The sequence below is a fragment of the Giraffa tippelskirchi genome, chromosome 9, assembly GCF_054371585.1.
Source record: "Giraffa tippelskirchi isolate mGirTip1 chromosome 9, T2T-mGirTip1v1.2.pri, whole genome shotgun sequence".
NCBI classification, from domain to species: domain Eukaryota; kingdom Metazoa; phylum Chordata; class Mammalia; order Artiodactyla; family Giraffidae; genus Giraffa; species Giraffa tippelskirchi.
In genome coordinates this window covers 21,268,248-21,287,007 of record NC_137283.1, presented here as the reverse complement: position 1 = coordinate 21,287,007, position 18,760 = coordinate 21,268,248, and the positions used below count along the sequence as shown (strand labels likewise).

Here is an 18,760-nt window from a genome sequence, read left to right as displayed (position 1 = left end):
TACTTCAAAAAAAAAAAAGATTTTTTAATGAGCTGTCAAATTATTTTGACTGGATTAAAATCTGTGCCTTCCCATCTTCTGGCCATGACATTGAACATGTCACTTCACACTTTATCTCTCTAAGCTTTATCTGTTAGAAGGAGAAGTCATGGTATCCAGTGTCATGGTAAAGGTTCAGTGAGGTACATGTGAAGCACCTAGCATAGTGCCGAACACACAGGAAGAGATTAACAAATGGTGGCTGCAGTTAATATAGATGAATGAATGTTAATCTCCGTTTCAACTCCACATATTTCTCCACTTACTGAGCACATTCTGTATGCCAGCAACCATATTAGATGCTGCTCAAAGAACTTGTTGATTAAATTCCTCTTGATAATTTGATGTGCCCCTAACATTTGCTATACAGGTAATAATGATCTCTCTCTTTCAAGCAAAAATTCAATTAGCAAATTGTGACTATTTTCTCTTTCACTGACAGAAAGCAAAGAGATTTATCTGTACCTTTCCCAGAGGTAAATATTACACATTGTAGAGGCTTGAACAGATACGTCTTGCAAATTCATGAGCAAACATTCTATCTAGAACAGCTACTATTAAACCTTAGGTCTCACCTTTACCACTGTTAGGGGTTGAATTTTAACTCCACAAAGGATGTTGAAGTCTTAAGCCCCAGTACTTGTGAAGTGGACTTTATTTGGAAAAAATCTGCAGATGATCAAAAGCTTAAGATGAGGTCATGAAAGTATATATTAATCCAACACTACAGGTGTCCTTCGGAAAAGGGGAGGTTTGGACACAGAGATAGACGTGTTCAGAGAAAACAAAAAGACACATGGCAAGAAGGAGCCATGTGACTGAAGTGATGCATCTATAAAACAAGGAACACCAAGGATTGCTGACGAACACTAGAAGCTAGAAGGGGCAAGAAAGATTCTCCTCTAGAGCCTTCAGAGAGAGCATGATGCTGCAGGCATCATGATTTCAGACTTCTAGCCTTTAGAACTGTGACACAAATTTCTGTTATTTAAAGCCATCCAGTTTGGAGTACTTCAACCTGGCAAATTAGTAAAATTACTATTACCAGTACCATCTTTGGGGCTGCTGATCTGAAGAAAATTAGAAGGTCCTGTAACATATGGCCAGTGTGCAGGGCTCGTGCAAGCAGCATGCTCAAGACCAAAGCTAAACTGCAAACTGCCTGCTTTTACAATAAAAAGTAGACATATGGTAGCAGGCCTTAAAGGTTAACTGGAATAGGTGAAATATTTGACCTCAGCACTGAAAAAGCCCTGTTACAAGAACTACTTATTATAGATTCACTGAGAGAGTCTTCCTTGAGGAACTTTAAAACAAAGAGTGCCCAAAATGTTAGAGAATATAGATGAACAAGAGAAATGGGACAAATGCTAAGATTTTAGATGGGGAATAGGTGGGAATGGAATTCAGCAGAGGTTGGCAAACTGTGGCCTGCAGACTAAATCTGCCCACCACGTGTTTTTGTAAATAAAGTTTTATTGGAACACAGTTATGCTCACTTATTTACATATCATCTATGGTTCCTTTCATGCTTCAACAGCAGAGTTGAGGCACTGCAACAGAGACCATATTGTCTGCAAAGCATAAAATATTTACCATCTGGCTCTTTAGAGAAAAAGTCTGCTGAATTCTGAAGTAGAATGTTCTGTATCAGTGGTTCTCAAATGTTAGCAGGTATCAGAATCAGCCTGGTGGTCATGTTAAAACTCAGATTGCTGAGTTCACCAGATTTTTTGACTCAAAAACATGTGGGATGGGGCTAATATTTGCGTTTCTAACAAGTACCAATGACCACACTCTGAGAAAAATGCTTTAAGTTTACACTGAGTAGATGCACCAATAAGAGTGATTTAAGGCAGAGGGGAGAGGTAAAGACAGTTGATCAAAAAATGTTCTATTTTGTAAAAGAAGACAATTGGAGGACTTAGGCAACCAAATCTCAAACTTACTATAAAACAAGTAATCAAGGCAGTGTGGTATTGTCAAAATGATAGACTACAGGCCTATGGACAGAATAGAGAACCAGGAATTAAGCCATCACATATACAGATAACTGATTTTTCACAAAGGTGAAAGTGTTTTTCAATGAAGAAAGAATTTCTTTCTAACAAATGGTGCTGGAACTGTTGAATATCCATTAGCAAAAAGATGAACTTTAATCCATTATCCACACTCATACACAAAGAGAATAGCAGCTTTTTCTTCATGGTCTCTACAAAGGGTAAACCCAGAAGCATATTATGTCAGACACTGACGCATGGACTATACTTCAGTGTTTTTATAAGAAAGAAAACATAAAAGAGGTTTGAAGAATGTAATAATGTACATCTTTTATGCCATTCTCCCAAACTGATTAGCCTCATGAGAATACTTCTGAGGTTCTAAATATGAAGACTACTTAGTTCTAAAGATGAAAAAACAGAATCTTAACCTCAAATTCACACTTTAGTAAGAGAATTAGTCAAACATCCTTAAGGAAGAAATATACCCTATTTTCAATTATTGCTGAATGAATACCTTGCTCCATATAACCCAGTCCCCGCTATCACTCCTACCACACAGAATTTTGCCAGCTCCTAAAGATTTTTACATAAGCAGCAGCAAGAAGTATTTGCAGATGCTCTATAATCTAGTCAAGGATTCTCTCATACATGGAGAAATCCCCTCGTCATTTATTTAACAAAATGTTGATCAGCACATGAGAGCCTATATAAGAAGTAGGTCCCCAGAACAGGCAATAAAGTTAAAAGTAAAGGGTAAATTGACTTTGAGATGTTGGTTAGGGGATAGTTAAATGGAAATTTCATAAATGTATCTAAATGTGCCAAATAAATCCAAGAATCATATGAACAATTCAGGCTGCCTGATTTTATCTAAATCAGACCAGACAGTTGTCAAAATAAATTAGTAAATTGTTTCCTTGCCAAAGAAGGCTTTACACTTGAACTGAGTCTGAAGAATGACTGGCATTGCAGGTAGATGGGCTTCTGAGATGGCAAGGAGATGGAGCTATGGGCTGGGAAGTACATGCTAAACAAAGGGAAGAGCATGTTCAGAGGTGAGAGAAAGCACAATAAGTTCAGGAGTAAGCTAGTTCTTCTGTATATCTGAAACATGAGGCACCAGAGGATGTGGTAAGAAATGAGACCATGATGTCCTTTTGTGCCAGGCGGATGAAAGCACACTTCATTCTTATAGGCACCTTCAACTGGAGGAGTGATGCTATTAAATGTGTATTTTAGAAAGATCCTGTCAAAAGCAAGATGATGTGTTTCATGCAACAAGGATGGAGGCAGGGAGATTAATTAGAAAGTGTCTATCGGACAAAGACTTCAAATAGGATAGTGGCAATGCAAGAACCTCAGATATGCAGATGACACTACCCTAAAGCCAGAAAGAAAAGAGGAACTAAACAGCCGCTTGATGAAGGTTAAAGAGGAGAGTGAAAAAAGCTGACTTAGAATTCAATATTCAAAAAACTAAGATCAAGGCATCCGGTCCCATCACTTCATGGCAAATAGATGGGGAAAAAATGGAAACAGTGACAGATTTCATTTTCTTGGGTTCCAAAATCACCACAGACAGTGAATGCAACCATGAAATTAAAAGACGCTTGTTCTTTGGAGGAAAAGTTATGACAAACCTAGACAGTGTATTAAAAAACAGAGCCATCACTTCACTGACAAAGGTCCATATAGTCAAAGCTATGGCTTTTCCAGCAGTCATGTATGGATGTGAGAGTTGGACCATAAAGAAGACTGAGCACCAAAGAACTGATGCTTTCAAATAATTGTGTTGGAGAAGACTCTTGAGAGTCCCCTGGACAGCAGGGAGATAAAAACAATCAATCCTAAAGGAATTCAACCCTGAATATTCATTGGAAGGACTGATGCTGAAGCTGAAGCTCCAATACTTTGGCCATCTGATACAAAGAGGTGACTCATTGGAAAAGACCCTGAAGCTGAGAAAGATTGAAGGAAGAAGGAAAAGGGGAAACAGAAAATAAGATGAATGGATGGCATCATCGACTCAATAGACATGAATTTTAGCAAACTCTGGGAGATGGTGAAGGACAGGGAAGCCTGACATGCTGCAGTCCACGGAGTCGCAAAGAATCAGACATGACTAAGTCGATGAACAACAAATCCAAGAACAGAATGTACTTAAATCTAAATCTTGATTGGAAGTGTTTGAAAAACTCAATCCCCAATGTTTAGTAATTGATTAGACTTCAGAAAAAGGGGAAAGAAGAGCCATCTAAGATGATTCTCAGATTTCTGGCTTGAGAAAACTGGCCAGTTTTCTCACTCATCACCGAGTGAATGATGATGTCAGTACCAAGATTAAATACCCGAAGGGGAGAAGAGAATTTTGAAAGATGAGAGGCTTGATTTTGGATGCAGGGAGTTTGTAAAGGCTATAGTATTTACATGTGTATTTTCTAGGTATATGTTAAAAAATAGGGCCTAAAACCCAGAGAAGAATAATGAATAGCACACTTTATTAAATTGCAGACATTCTTACAAGCATTTTCTATATACAATTCATTTAATTCTCATAACAACTCTATAAGATAGGTGCTATTATTAGCTGTTTGGCAGATGAGGGAATAGAGGCTCAAAGACATTGAGTGACCTCCCTAAGGTCACAGCTAGGAGTGGGTTTCATAGCACACTTTCTTAAACTCTAAGATACCTAGCCAAACCTTCACTCTACAAATGAGAAATTGCTATTTACCCAAAGTCGTATAACTAGCTATTATTAGCTAGAACTAGATTATGGTTACTGAATCTAGAAATTAAACTTGAGTTCCATATTGGTTGATAAAAATCCTACTGCTAAAACATACCTCTTTGAATATTCAAGGAAAATAAGCTTATGATTCATTTCCTAACCAAAGTAATAATAATAACAATAATAAATTATGTTCATTTTGGAGGTTAGAAAATCAAGTTAAAAGAGTGAAAACACATTTTATGAAATGGCTATCTATACCAGGAGTCATAGGAATTTTTACACTGAGAAACAGAGGAAAACACTGGCATGCAACTAAGTGCGTCTCCTATTGTGCTCCCATGTGAGGGTGGCCCCCTGTCTTAGGTTTCATAAACGATGAGTTCTTAACTCATGTTTTCATTGCCTCTTTTCCATTAGGTCTTTTGTTCAAGGGAGTTCCCTTCTCCCTACCTCTACCTGCTTCTTCCTTCCTGGTAGTACAATGTCACTGCCACCAAGGCTCCTGGCATACATCACAACTTACCCTGGGGAATGTGGTTACTTATAAGAATGCTTCTGTAGAGCAATTTTCCACCAATTAAAAATTAAAAAAAATTTTTTTAAATGCCTGGACAACATTCTCAAACTGAAGAAGCAGTAGAAAATACCCTTCCTGGGGATATCATCATAAATAAAAAGGCTGGACAGAAAGGAAAGGGTGAAAGAAGATCTGAGTTCTAGTCTTAGTTCTGCCATTAGCTACAATGTGACCTTGGGCTAGTATATCAACTCTGCATCCCAGTTGCTTTGTCTGCAAAATGAAGGCCTTGAATTAGGTGATCTCTAAATTCCTGTTCAGTTTTATAACTCACATATTTTGTAAGATTCCCAGAATCTTCCTTATACCTGGGCAAGAAGGGCCCTTGTCCTGAGCCCCATACTTTAGAGAGTCCCTAGGACCAAAGGGATGAGCCCACCCTTGAACTCATTTCCAAACATCCAGGAGACTAGAATTCTCGGCTCAAAGGGCCTTGAGTCAGCTTCCAGAGAGGCTGCTATCCGCAGAGGATGACCGTGCAGACTGCAGGATCCACGTGCACAGATGGACCTGGGACTGGTGGGAGAGGGCACAGGCTACTGAGTGGTTGCCTCTGCTACCATATACTGACACAACACTCGGAGGAGTACGGAACCTAGCCTTCTGAGTCATTACAATATTAATTTTTTAATGTAGGAGGATAGAATATATTTGATAGTTGGCTAGTGTGATTTACAACTTTTAAATATTTAGATACACAGTGAGTGAGCTATTTTTGGTATTCTTGCATTAGGGCCTAAAAATATGAAAGGCTGCCCTAGAGATTCATGTGCAAGAGTCCAGGTCTTTAGAGTTCAGTAAGTTTCAGTTAAAACTAGATTTTTGCCCATCCCTCTACCCCTAGTTTTTTGTTTTGATTCTTCCTGGCCTATCCCCGATTTCCTATAAACTTATATATTCCAATATATTAATTCACAATAAAATGTTAATGAGTATTAGTGCTGACCCAAAGTATTGATATATCAAAGTATTGATATTTTAACAGAGGTTTCAATGCCTTACTGAGGAGTTCTCAACTTCAGTATGCCTATAAGTCATCAAAAACACTTGTCAAAATTCAGATTACTGAGTCCCAGCCCAGATTCTAATTTGGTAGGCCACGGGTGAGGTACAAGAGTCTGAACTTCTAAAAAGTACCTGAGGAGATCTACAGATGATACATTGAGAAATGATAATTTATTTCAAAGAAATTATGTTTGTAGTATAAATTTCAGGCTCAGTGGGAAAATTTGGGGGGGAACCTCAGGTACAATTTCAGAACACTTCAGTTTATACTAGCAGATAGAAATCATAGTCAAAACCAGCACCAAGCTTCAGAGTTAACAAAACAGGCTCAAATCTGTAATTTGTGACATTCCTCACAATAACTCCATAGGTAGATTATATTATCTTCATTTACATATGAGGAATCCGAGGCTGAAAGAGGGGGTAACTCAGCAACTCATGGACTTAGTCCTAATCATGAGTTTCCAAGTGTTCCTTCCATTACTCTTACTCAGCACTCCTTCCATTATTCCTCAGGCAGACTCTAGGCTTATTTTAAACTAAGGACTTCAGTAGACAATGGCATTTGCTTGAGGGTTTATTCATGTGATCTGACACATTTTTACCACTGATTAGCTGGGACTAAACAGTTTACTAGCCTGGAAGTTGGAGAATATTTCCATTCCAGGTACGAGAAGGAATTGTGCTTACATTTAAAGAACTGATTAAAAACTGAACGCTTGCTGTCAGAGTTAAATTTACTCTAACACCAATGTATGAAATTAAGAATGCTTAGTAACATTTAGTGGTGTTTTGAAATAACCATATCCAGGTTAAAATAAAACAATAATAAAGCTAAAACAAAAGCAAGTTCATTAAAATCTAATCATGTCCTTCTCCTTTATGTATTAAAATGGAAGCTGTGAGTGATGCCTTTAATTATACTCCTGATGTTTTAGTTGCTGAGCAGTTTATTTAAAGTGACAGCATCATTTTCTTATTATATAATTACTCCTACTGAATTTGTAATGTAAACAAATAAGACACTAATAATTTAGAAACAAGTGAAATTGATAGCACTCATCAGATAATAATCTTAATGTACTTATTACAGATTGCTGATTCAGACTTAATTTAGTTTCAGATTCAACTAATTAGAGGAAAAAGTGTCACAGGCTCACTTCTTTGGCAGGATCTGCACCTAAAGAATCTATGCCGTTAACGACAAAAAAGATTCAAGGAAAAAATCAGTGTTCACACTGAAAATCAGAATCAATATGATTTTCCTATTTTTCTGAAGTCTGCATATACGATTCAGGATATCCAAAACCAATGGCAGGAAGTTAAAAGGAAACAGAATTCTCATTAATTAAAGCAAATAATTGGGAGCTGGTCCACAAGGAAATGGGTTACCTTATAAAAAGTAAACACCCCAACAAAAAAGGTACTAAAGAAAACAGGTAAGAGAGACTTGGTCTCAAGATAGTTTTGAAAGTCACTTAAACTTTTAATGTTTTGTGATCTCAGATTCAGATCATAATTATTAAATCCAATTTCACCTCTCTAGGTATTTACAGAAAAAGTATTTTCCTTGGTTTAAAATATGCTAGACATTTTCCCATGTGCTTTTAAAAATATATTATTAATAAAATCATTCTGCAAACTTCTCTGATTGAAAATAAGGTATGATCATCTTATGTTACATACAAGGAGATTTTGTTGGTAAAATTTGGTTGTAAGACAGTCAGATCTATGATGCTGTCTTATAAAATAAGAAGTTAGGAGTTTCACATATCATGCTTCTTTTATGCATATAAATTTCCCTAGAGAAATCATATTGTATCCAGAATTCAGAAGGTATAATCCTTACTGAATAATCCACAGTTGAAGCTTCAAAGAGATCATCTGAATACTATATGTACCCCATCTTGTTATAAAGATGGAACTGTGTATTCTCTAAGTGTTTACATGTACACTCAATAACCAATATTGGGTGAATAATGATTTTCAGCTGCAGAAGACGATGATGGGCTTATTTTCTTTTTCATTGTTTCTTTGGATCTCATGACAACTAAAGATGCTGGTGAATTATTTAACACAAGATACAGTATCCTACTCCAGTCCAGTAACCTCCATGAAAGCTCCCATGTTTTCTGTGTTCCACAGAAAATCTACTGAGAGTCTCCGATGTTCTAACCCTCAGGTCTAGCAGACAGAAACACACACACTGAAGGTAACTTCAGAGTCAGTAATAACAAGAACTGGAGCAATTGAAATTTAATATCTGGATCCAAAGACAACAATACAAGGGATGCCACAGTTAATAATGATTACAGTGATTATAAATTAATATATTTATATATAAATATAGATAACCACAAACATGTGCTAATTATCAGGGTTGTGAATTATGCAGGCTTAAACAGGATTTTCTTGTTCTTATATATTCAGGAATGGTTTTTCCATGCAAAAAATAGTTTATGGTAGGTGGGACTCAATTGAGGAATTCTCAGATTCAACTAGGATGGAACCAAACTGGACATACCAGAAACAAATGTCTGGCCCTGGATAGCTCAAACCTACCTTTATTCTTTCTCTTTCCCTATGGATAGTACCATTAAGATGACTAATTGTGTCATCATCTGTGGTGGGTTAATTTTAAATACACTCAAGATGTTACAAATTCTGTGTTTAATAAACACTGAGGGAGTTTATCTCCTTCACACCAAGACATTAGGGCAGTCTGGATCAACTTGGAAGCTTATGCTTATGGGCAGCTGTTTTACGTCACAAAATACCAAGACCCTACAAGACAATGATGAGAACCTGAAGATCAACACTGACAAACTTGGGGTCAAGTTTGTGTTTGGAGCTTCAATCCTTCCATTTTTTCCAGTAAGACTCTACTCATGTGGGTTGTTACAATAATGGGGTATAGCTGAACTGGAAGAGAATTATAAGGAGCAGGGGCATAATCAATACAGTGGATTATCATCATGTGCTCTTTACACTTAGACAAATTCAACTATATATTGCTCAGTAAAAGTAATAATAATAATAATTTAAATAATGTAGGCAATTCTGTCTACCATTTCATTCAATAAATATATGGCCAAGAGTGAGTGGGAAGTGAAATGCATTGATCCACCATTTCTTAACCAATCTCAATTACTTTGTGCTGAAAAATAAGAATGTCCATATGACTAAGACCAATTTTATTGAGTATTTAGAGGTAATATTTATTATACCCAAATTCTGTCTTACACACTGACTATGGAAAGTAAATTCTCTGCAAAGATGCAAATTTATGATTTAAACTTAACTAAAATTTTCTCCTTGAAAAAAAAGTGAGAAGTTATCTGTTCCCATGATTCCAGGAATTCATGAAATTAGCAAAGTTTCTAAGAGTGTACTGAGTCAAACTCTTCTCTTTCTTCTCTATACTATGTTGGTTGAATTTTACACAATTCCAGTAAAAGTTTAGATCTACTCCAGAATCTGATATCTACTGAAAATGACCCTGAAGGCAACAGATACAAACCAGTAAGTTATTAGCATCTTCCAGCAGGACCTGAACTGTTGTACTATACAATGGAAAGTAGACCGTAGATCTTCTGAAATGGTTAAACAATTAAGAAGAAACACAGACTTTATAGTCAGGAAGCAGTTGAGTATATCTTTGTTAATTTTAAGATTTATGCTGCACTGAAACATTGATTTTCCTCTTCAGACATTTGAGTTCTTGTCCAAACGTGTGCTTTTTTTTCTTCTTTTCATTCAGAATATGGTGAGTTTCTTAGGCCCAGGGACTATGTCTTATTTGCTGATATATAATTTCCAGTGCCTGGTATATTGCAGACACTCAGTAAGTTTTTAAAGAATGAACAAATAGAATTGTAGATTTTAAACTGAAGAGGACACAATTTTAAAGAGGTTCTGAATAAATGAAAATCAAAGTTGTTTTCAATGCAACAACTGTGAGTAGTCATGCATCTATACTCACCAAATACAGCAATGCACACAGGGATGATGGTATCTGAGTATGCGTGTCAATGATAATGGAAACATTAACTTATTAATAACATAGAAGAAATCAATAATTTCTTTTAATTTTGAATGTAATATCTACTAGTAGTTTACCTTAAACTTCCTCTGGACCTCACATTACCAAATAATGCTTGAACTTAACAGAATTAACATATTAGCTGACCGTGCGTCTGGACCTTAACTTGTACTTCCTTGAGACACCCCAAAGTTACTATCTTGTACTGACCCTTGATAATAAAACCTTTTTATGCACAAGTGAGGTTTTCTCTAGAAAACCTTACCCAGGGCAGAATTCTAAGCAGTAGGTTGTTTTTTTTTTTTTTTTTTTAATTTTAAATAAATTTATTTATTTTAGTTGGGGGCTAATTACTTTACAATATTGTAGTAGTTTTTGCCATACATTGACATGAATCAGCCATGGGTTTACATGTGTTCCCCTTCCTGGACACCCCTCCCACCTCCCTCCCCATCCCATCCCTCTGAGTCATCCCATTGCCCCAGCCCTAAGCATTTGTCTCATAAGCAGTAGGTTTTGAACAAAACATGTTTAATGAGAGTACAACAGGCATACATAGGCATCTGAGATGATGTGTGTAGTGGTTAAGAGAGCAGGCTGGGAGACACACTGCTCAGGATTAGATACTGGATTGTCTCTCAGTACCTTTTCAAAGAGATCACTCTTTGAGCCTTATTTTCTTCATGTATAAAACAGGATTAATAAGAATCATTGCCACAGAAAGCATTTGTGAGGATTAAATGGGGTCATCAATGTAAAATAAAGCACATGGTGTGACCCTATTCTGCCAAGAGCTGTCCAGAGTGCTTTGTTTGTATTAATTTGAATAAATACCACAGTTAATACATTAACATGCAATTAAGGTTAGCTATTGTTAGTGATCACTATTATTAGTTTTGATTGTATGAAATTACCAATAATTCATCACTTTGACATACAAAAACAATTTCAATGGGTTTTATCTGATATTCTATGAGCTTAAGATACGTAGGTGATTTGGTCAAGTTACTCAGTTCTGTTAAATCAGAAAATGGGAGAATGAGGTAAACCAGCTGTCTATACAATCAAATCCAAAATATTAATCCATTGGCAATAGTCTCTGAATAATAATAAGTTGGTATTATATTGTATTTGTGTTCCTGGTCTGGTCTTAAGATAGAGGAAGTTAATTTAGGACTGAAATTGGGAGAGGGAGGAACTTGAATACGCCACACAAGCATGTTTCTATACCTCTCTGATTATCACACACAACTGACTGCCCACTGGCCCACTCAAGTCTATCTTTGTCCATTTGGGAAGAAATGATAATGTCTATGGGAAGTGATTCCAAGAAAATTTTGAAAAGATAAGCATCTTAAAACAAAATGCATTACATTTCTAAAAGAGCAGTCATCTTGGGGTCAGGAATGATATTCAAGGGGCATTCCTGACAAATATTACTGAACAAGCTGATGCTATGCTCATTTAGTACCCACTACATAGGGTCTGAGTTTAGCCAACAGATAGCTGATGGACAGGTAAGAAGATGCATACGTTGTGATGAGTCAAATGATAGAAAAGGTTAAATTTTACAAGGTAGGGGAAGGAGAATGGGAAGCCAGGATTAAAGACTCGTGTTGTCTAAGAACTAAAGTCAGGAGACAACTAAAAATAAATTATCTACCCTTATCTGAGCTGACACTATCTTCCCACCTTCTCCCTAATCCTCTATCCCTTTGGATCAGTGATAGCACCTTCCACACCTCCAGCTGTCCCAGTGTGCTCCTGTTCTTTGGCTGGCCTAAAAATCACATTTCTCTCATACTGAGATTATCTCAAACTGCCTTTTTCTGCTTAATATGAAGTGACTGCTTTCAACAGAGCATCTGCAAAATCAATTTTCTTTACCCTTCACTTTGAAACACATTTTTAAATATAGCTCCAGTAGCTGTTGTACTTAACATCAGTGAATTGCCCTCCAATTTAACTTTTCCAAATAATCATTGATATCTGTAGAGATTCTTAATTCCACACTAAAAACTGTCCCCAAGTTGAATGATTACTTTTTTTTTTAACAAAAAAATAAATATTCTCTGTGCTTTAAACAGTTTTTTAATTAACTAAGAATTCTTATTGGGAAGTGTTTTTTTTTGTTTTGTTTTGTTTGTGTGTGTGTTTTTTTTTTTTTTTAATGAAATGAACACAAGCATTTACACAGGAACTGCTGGATGCTCATCATTTAGCTGGAAAAACTTTATTACCTGGCTAATGGAAACACTAGGGAAGCACAGAATAAGAACTACGTGTTGGCAACACCAATTCATCTATAGGCAGCTCCAAGTTACCAAATAGGCTTGCATTACCATAAACAGAACAGAAGTAAAAGAGTTATAACATCCTTCTAGCCTCTCTAGAATTTACCATATGATGCATTCAGGCCTATGAAAGCCAGTAAGGAGTAGCTTTGGCATTTCTGAGGAATGCAGTGTTAATATAAGCCCCAAAGGCATGTTGAGCAGAAAAGTGACCAATGATAGCAATAACAATACCCTACATTTGTAAAATACTGTACACACTGACCTCCTTTAATCTTGACAACAACCCTAAGATATGGGCATTATATATGAAGTTAAAGACGTTAAAGGACTAGCCAAGATCACGTAAGTAATAAATGGTAGAAGCCAAATTTTATTCAATATCACTCAATGAACTTTCATTGATTTCTCACCCTGTGCAACTCTTTGCGCTCAGCACTAGGGATACCAGAAAACAAGTCACAACACCTGCCCCCACGGGGTACATAGCCTGATGCAAACAATAAGGGGTATTCATTCACAAACCGGAGAAGGCAATGGCATCCCACTCCAATACTCGTGCCTGGAAACTCCCATGTATGGAGGAGCCTGGTGGGCTGCAGTCCATGGGGTAGTGAGGAGTCGAAAACGACTGAGCGACTTCACTTTCACTTTTCGCTTTCATACATTGGAGAAGGAAATGGCAATTCACTCCAGTGTTCTTGCCTGGAGAATCCCAGGGACAGAGAAGCCTGGTAGGCTTCCGTCTCTGGGGTCGCACAGAGTCGGACACGACTGAAACGACTTAGCAGCAGCAGCAGCAGCAGCAGCATTCACAAACCTGGTGTGTTTGAGAAACCTAAAGAAATCAAGAGAGGCCAGTACCTGGCCAGTGAGAGAGCCTGGTAAAAATGAAGAAGGGATGAGTAGCATCATGTAGGTTACTTCCAAGCACAGAAAGAAGTCTGGATTTTTTCCAAAAAATAAATAAATTTGATTTTTTTAAAAAGCATGTTTCTAGAGAAAGACAAATGTATGCTATCTCTTATATGTGGAATCTAAAAAAAGGGTACACATGAACTTATTTACAAAACAGAAATAAATAGAGACACAGACGTAGAAAACAAACTTACAATTAGTGGGTAAGGAGGAGGGAAGGATACATTGGGAGATTGAGACTGACATATGCACACTACTATATATAAAACAAGGACCTACTGCATAGCATAGGGAACACTGCGCAACACTGTAATGGCCTATACGCAAAAAGCATCTGAAAAAGAGTGGATACATGCACATGTATGACTGATTCACTTTTCTGTTCACCTGAAATTAAGAAGTTTGGATTTTATTTTACTAAAAGTAGAAGCTAATGGAGAATTTAAAGCTAGAAGTGGCATGAGATGCTTTTTATTTTCAAAGAACTCTGGTCACAGCTTGGAGAATGGATTGAAAAAACCCAAGAGTGGGAACAGACCAGTTTGAAGGTGAGAGGTGAAAGCGTTGGGATATAATGAGGCTATATAACCAAATGACTAGCTGTTAATTAAACATGCAAGATGAGGACAAAAGGGAAATCAAGGTGACTTCTAGATTTTTGGATGGAGCAGCTCAGTCACTGATGATGCTGCATCAGGATTGGAGAGACAGAGAGAGTAATAGGTTTAGTGGCAACAAGGGTGAAATCAATAATTCTGTTAAGGTTTGAAATGTGGGAAAAGAATTTAAAATGCAGTGTGATAAATGCCTCTGAGATAAAGGCATATGCTAAATAATGTGAAAAGGAAGAGAAAGATTAACTCTGTGAGAGAAGGTCAGGGAAGCCTTCACAGGGAAATGAGGTTTAGTTTGTACATTTAAAAACAATCAAGAAATGACCAGTGAGTGAGAAGGACAGGCTATGGTTTTTCCAGTGGTCATGTACGGATGTGAGAGTTGGACTAGAAAGAAAGCTGAGTGCAGAAGAATTGACGCTTTTGAACTGTGGTGTTGGAGAAGACTCTTGAGAGTCCCTTGGACTGCAAGGAGACCCAACCAGTCCATCCTAAAGGAGATCAGTCCTGGGTGTTCATTGGAAGGACTGATGTTGAAGCTGAAACTCCAGTACATTGGCCACCTGATGCGGAGAGCTGACTCATTGGAAAAGACCCTGATGCTGGGTAGGATTGGGGGCAGGAGGAGAAGGGGATGACAGAGGATAAGATGGCTGGATGGCATCACTGACTCAATGGACATGGGTTTGGGTGGACTCAGGCAGTTGGTGTTGGACAGGGAGGCCTGGTGTGCTGCGGTTCACGGGGTCGCAAAGAGTCAGACACAGCTGAGCAACTGAACTGAAGTGAACTGAGAAGGACACTCGAGGCAGAAAGAATAGCACATGTGTAAAGGCAGAAAGTACAAAAATAGTTTGTGCTGAGCTTCACCCTATTGCACCAAAGCTATTTCTGGAGGGCAGCTTCAGGTTTCTGGACCTAGCAAGGTAGTGAGAAAAATATTAGGTGATAAGTATATGACTAATGTAAAGGACAAGCTTAAAATTATGAAGACAAGAAGAGTATTAAATGCAAGATTAAAAACCCTGAATTGCAGTCCCAACTCAGCCACTAACCATCTGGGCAAGATACTTTACGTCTCTGGGTTTATTTCTTCATCAGAAAAATAAGAGCATAAAATTAAGTTATTTCAAAGGTAATCTATAGATCTGGTAATCAATAAAATGGTGGTTAGTCCTCGTGCACCTATACTAAAAATATATATTTATACATGTATACGTAAAATGTTTGTTTCTATTTATACTCATACACATACACACATTAATCTCCCACCTTACTTCAAAAAGGATTTGAGTCAGCCTAAAGAAATAAAAAAAATAAAGCCACAGAATTGATGCTTTTGAACTGTGGTATTGGAGAAGACTCTTGAGAGTCCCTTGGACTGCAAAGAGATCCAATCAATCCATCCTAAAGGAGATCAATCCTGGGTGTTCATTGGAAGGACTGATGTTGAAGCTGAAGCTCCAATACTTTGGCCACCTCATGCGAAGAGTTGACTCATTGGAAAAGACCCTAATGCTGGGTAGGATTGGGGGCAGGAGAAGAAGGAGACGACATAGGATGAGATGGCTGGATGGCGTCACTGACTTGATGGACGTGGGTTTGGGTAGACTCTGGGAGTTGGTGTTGGACAGAGAGGCCTGGCGTGCTGCAATTCATGGGGTCGCAAAGAGTCAGACACGACTGAGTGACTGAACTGAACTGAAAGAAATATATGGCAAACCTAGACAGCATATTAAAAAGCAGAGACATCAGCTTGCTGACAAACATCTGTACAGTCAAAGCTATGTACAGATATGAGAGTTGGACCATGAAGAAGGCTGAGCATTGAAAAAATGATGCTTTCAAAGTGCTGTGCTGGAGAAGACTCTTGATAGTCACTTGGACTGCAAGGAGATCAAATCAGTCAAGTCTAAAGGAAATCAACCCTGAATAATCATTGGAAGGACTGATCCTGAAGCTCCAATACTTTGGCCCCCTGATGTGATGAGCCGACTCATTGGAAAAGACTCTGATGCTGGGAAATATTGAGGGCAAGAGGAGAAGGGGGTGACAGAGCATGAGATGGCTGGATAGTATCACTGACTAATGGAGATGAATTTGAGCAAACTCCGGGAAATGGTGAAGGACAGGGAAGCCTGGCATGCTGAACTCCATGGGGTCACAAAGAGTCAGACACAACTTACAGACTGAACAACAACAGCAACAAAGAAAAATATGAGTGTCTCAAATATTTTTTAAATGGAGGATTTATGTATAAGAAATGCTGGGCTGGATGAAGCACAAGCTGGAATCAAGATTGCCAGGAGAAATATCAATAACCTCAGATATGCAGGTGACACCACCCTTATGGCAGAAAGTGAAGAAGAACTAAAGAGCCTCTTGATGAAAGTGAAACGGAAGAGTGAAAAAGTTGGCTTAAAGCTCAACATTCAGAAAACTAAGATCATGGCATCCGGTCCCATCACTTCATGGCAAATAGATGGGGAAACAGTGGAAACAGTGGCTGACTTTATTTTTCTGGGCTTCCAAATCACTGCAGATGGTGACTGCAGCCATGAAATTAAAAGACACTTGCTCCTTGGAAGGAAACTTATGACCAACCTAGACAGCATATTCAAAAGCACAGACATTACTTTGTCAGCAAAGGTCCATCTAGTCAAGGCTATGATTTTTCCCATAGTCATGTATGGATGTGAGAGTTGGACTGTAAAGAAAGCTGAGCACCAAAGAATTGATGCTTTTGAACTGTGGTGTTGGAGAAGACTCTTGAGAGTCCCTTGGACTGCAAGGAGATCCAACCAGTCCATCCTAAAGGAGATCAGTCCTGGGTGTTCACTGGAAGGACTGATGTTGAAGCTGAAACTCCAATACTTTGGCCACCTGATGTGAAGATCTGACTCCTCAGAAAAGACCCTGATGCTGGGAAAGATTGAGGGCAGAAGGAGAAGGGGGCGACAGAGGATGAGATGGTTGGATGGGATCACTGACTCAATGGACACGAGTTTGGGTAAACTCTGGGAGTTGGTGATGGACAGGGAGGCCTGGCGTGCTGCTCTCCATGGGGGTGAAAAAGAGTCGGACACGACTGAGCGACTGAACTGAACTGATACATAAAAATAAAAGAACATTTATGTAGATATATATAAATACATATTTTATACAGGTGCAAGAAGACTACTAATCATAGTTTTAGAGATTTCCTGAACAAACATAACAAAACAGAAATAGATTCATAGATACAGAGAAAAAGCTAGTGGTTTCCAGATGGGAGGAGGGAAGAGGGTGGGTGAAAGAGGAGAATGGTATTAAGAAGTACAAACTTCCAGTTATAAAATAGGTAAGTCACAGGGATATAATGTACAGCAAAGGGAATATAATCAATAACACTGTAATAACTTTCTATGGTGACAGATGGTAACTAGACTCACAGTGGTAATCATTTCATAATGTATAAAAATATTGAATCACTATGTTGTAAACCTGAAAGTAATATAATATTGAAAGTCAACTATTCTTCAATAAAGAAGATAAATACCTACTGTTGTATAATAAAGAATTTATCTTGTCTTGGTCCCTGGTCCCCAGGAGATAACCTCTAAATCTTTAGAACTTCCTGAGTGATAGGAGTGGCTTTGTTATTCATGAGTCCCTTGCATTATGCCTGATTTATACAAATGAGATGACTCAGGAAGGGAGTTAGTCATAGGAAAGACAGACCCACAGGGTTAGAGTGTTGAGGCTTTGAACCAGCCCAACCTCCAGGGAGGAGAGGGAGTGCTAAGACTGAGTTCAATAACATGGCCAATGATTCAATTTATCATGCCTATGTAATAAAACCCAAATAAAAAATATAGACACCAACTCTCAGATACGCTTTTCTTTTTAAATGTAATACTGTTTATTTAACTTAAGAAATATTTCAGCATTCTAAACATACAAAAAAGAAAAAAGAGAACATTGCAGATTGTGTTAAGTACAGAAGGTTCTTGAACTTTCACTGGTTCAGTGGCTCTTGGCTTTGCTGATAATGAAGAGTTCTACGGCTTGTTTAAAAAACAAAGAGTTTAAAACTACGGCACCTCAACTAAAAAGGATCCAAAACATTTCTCATGCCAGCTGACCTCCCCTTCTCCACAGCTAAGAATGGCATCCAGCTATGTGGCTATATACAAAATCAAGACAACCTGAATCTAGATGGATGCCCACTGCAACGTCCACAGGTCCAGCCCCACAGTGCATGCCCTGAGCTACGGCCCCTCCGGAACCGGAAGGCATCGCCCCCACAACCTCCACATCAAGCAAGGATGGTCAAGAGTGTGTCTCAGTTTCTTTGTTCTTTTATAATCTATAGATATGTACAGTTGAGAACTCGGGATTTCTAGCCAATGACCATAGAGTTAACACACCACCTTACAAGTTGAAAAAAAAAAAAAATGCCAGAAACGTCTTTAAATGCCTTGTCACACCAACAGCAAAGTGCACTAAGTGAGAACACGAGAGCCTTTTCACTTTAGAAATGTTTGGAAATATG

The 18,760-nt window shown here is 38.0% G+C and overlaps 2 long non-coding RNA genes across 2 annotated transcripts in view; both read right to left on the bottom strand.

Annotated features, from left to right (window-relative positions):
* The window catches only part of LOC145520793 (uncharacterized), a 536,928-nt gene that overhangs the window by 421,880 nt on the left and 96,288 nt on the right, over positions 1 to 18,760 (bottom strand). The gene's annotated exons all lie outside the window — the stretch shown is intronic.
* LOC145520796 (uncharacterized) overlaps positions 1 to 18,760 on the bottom strand; it is a 52,665-nt gene that overhangs the window by 28,510 nt on the left and 5,395 nt on the right. The window lies entirely within an intron of this gene.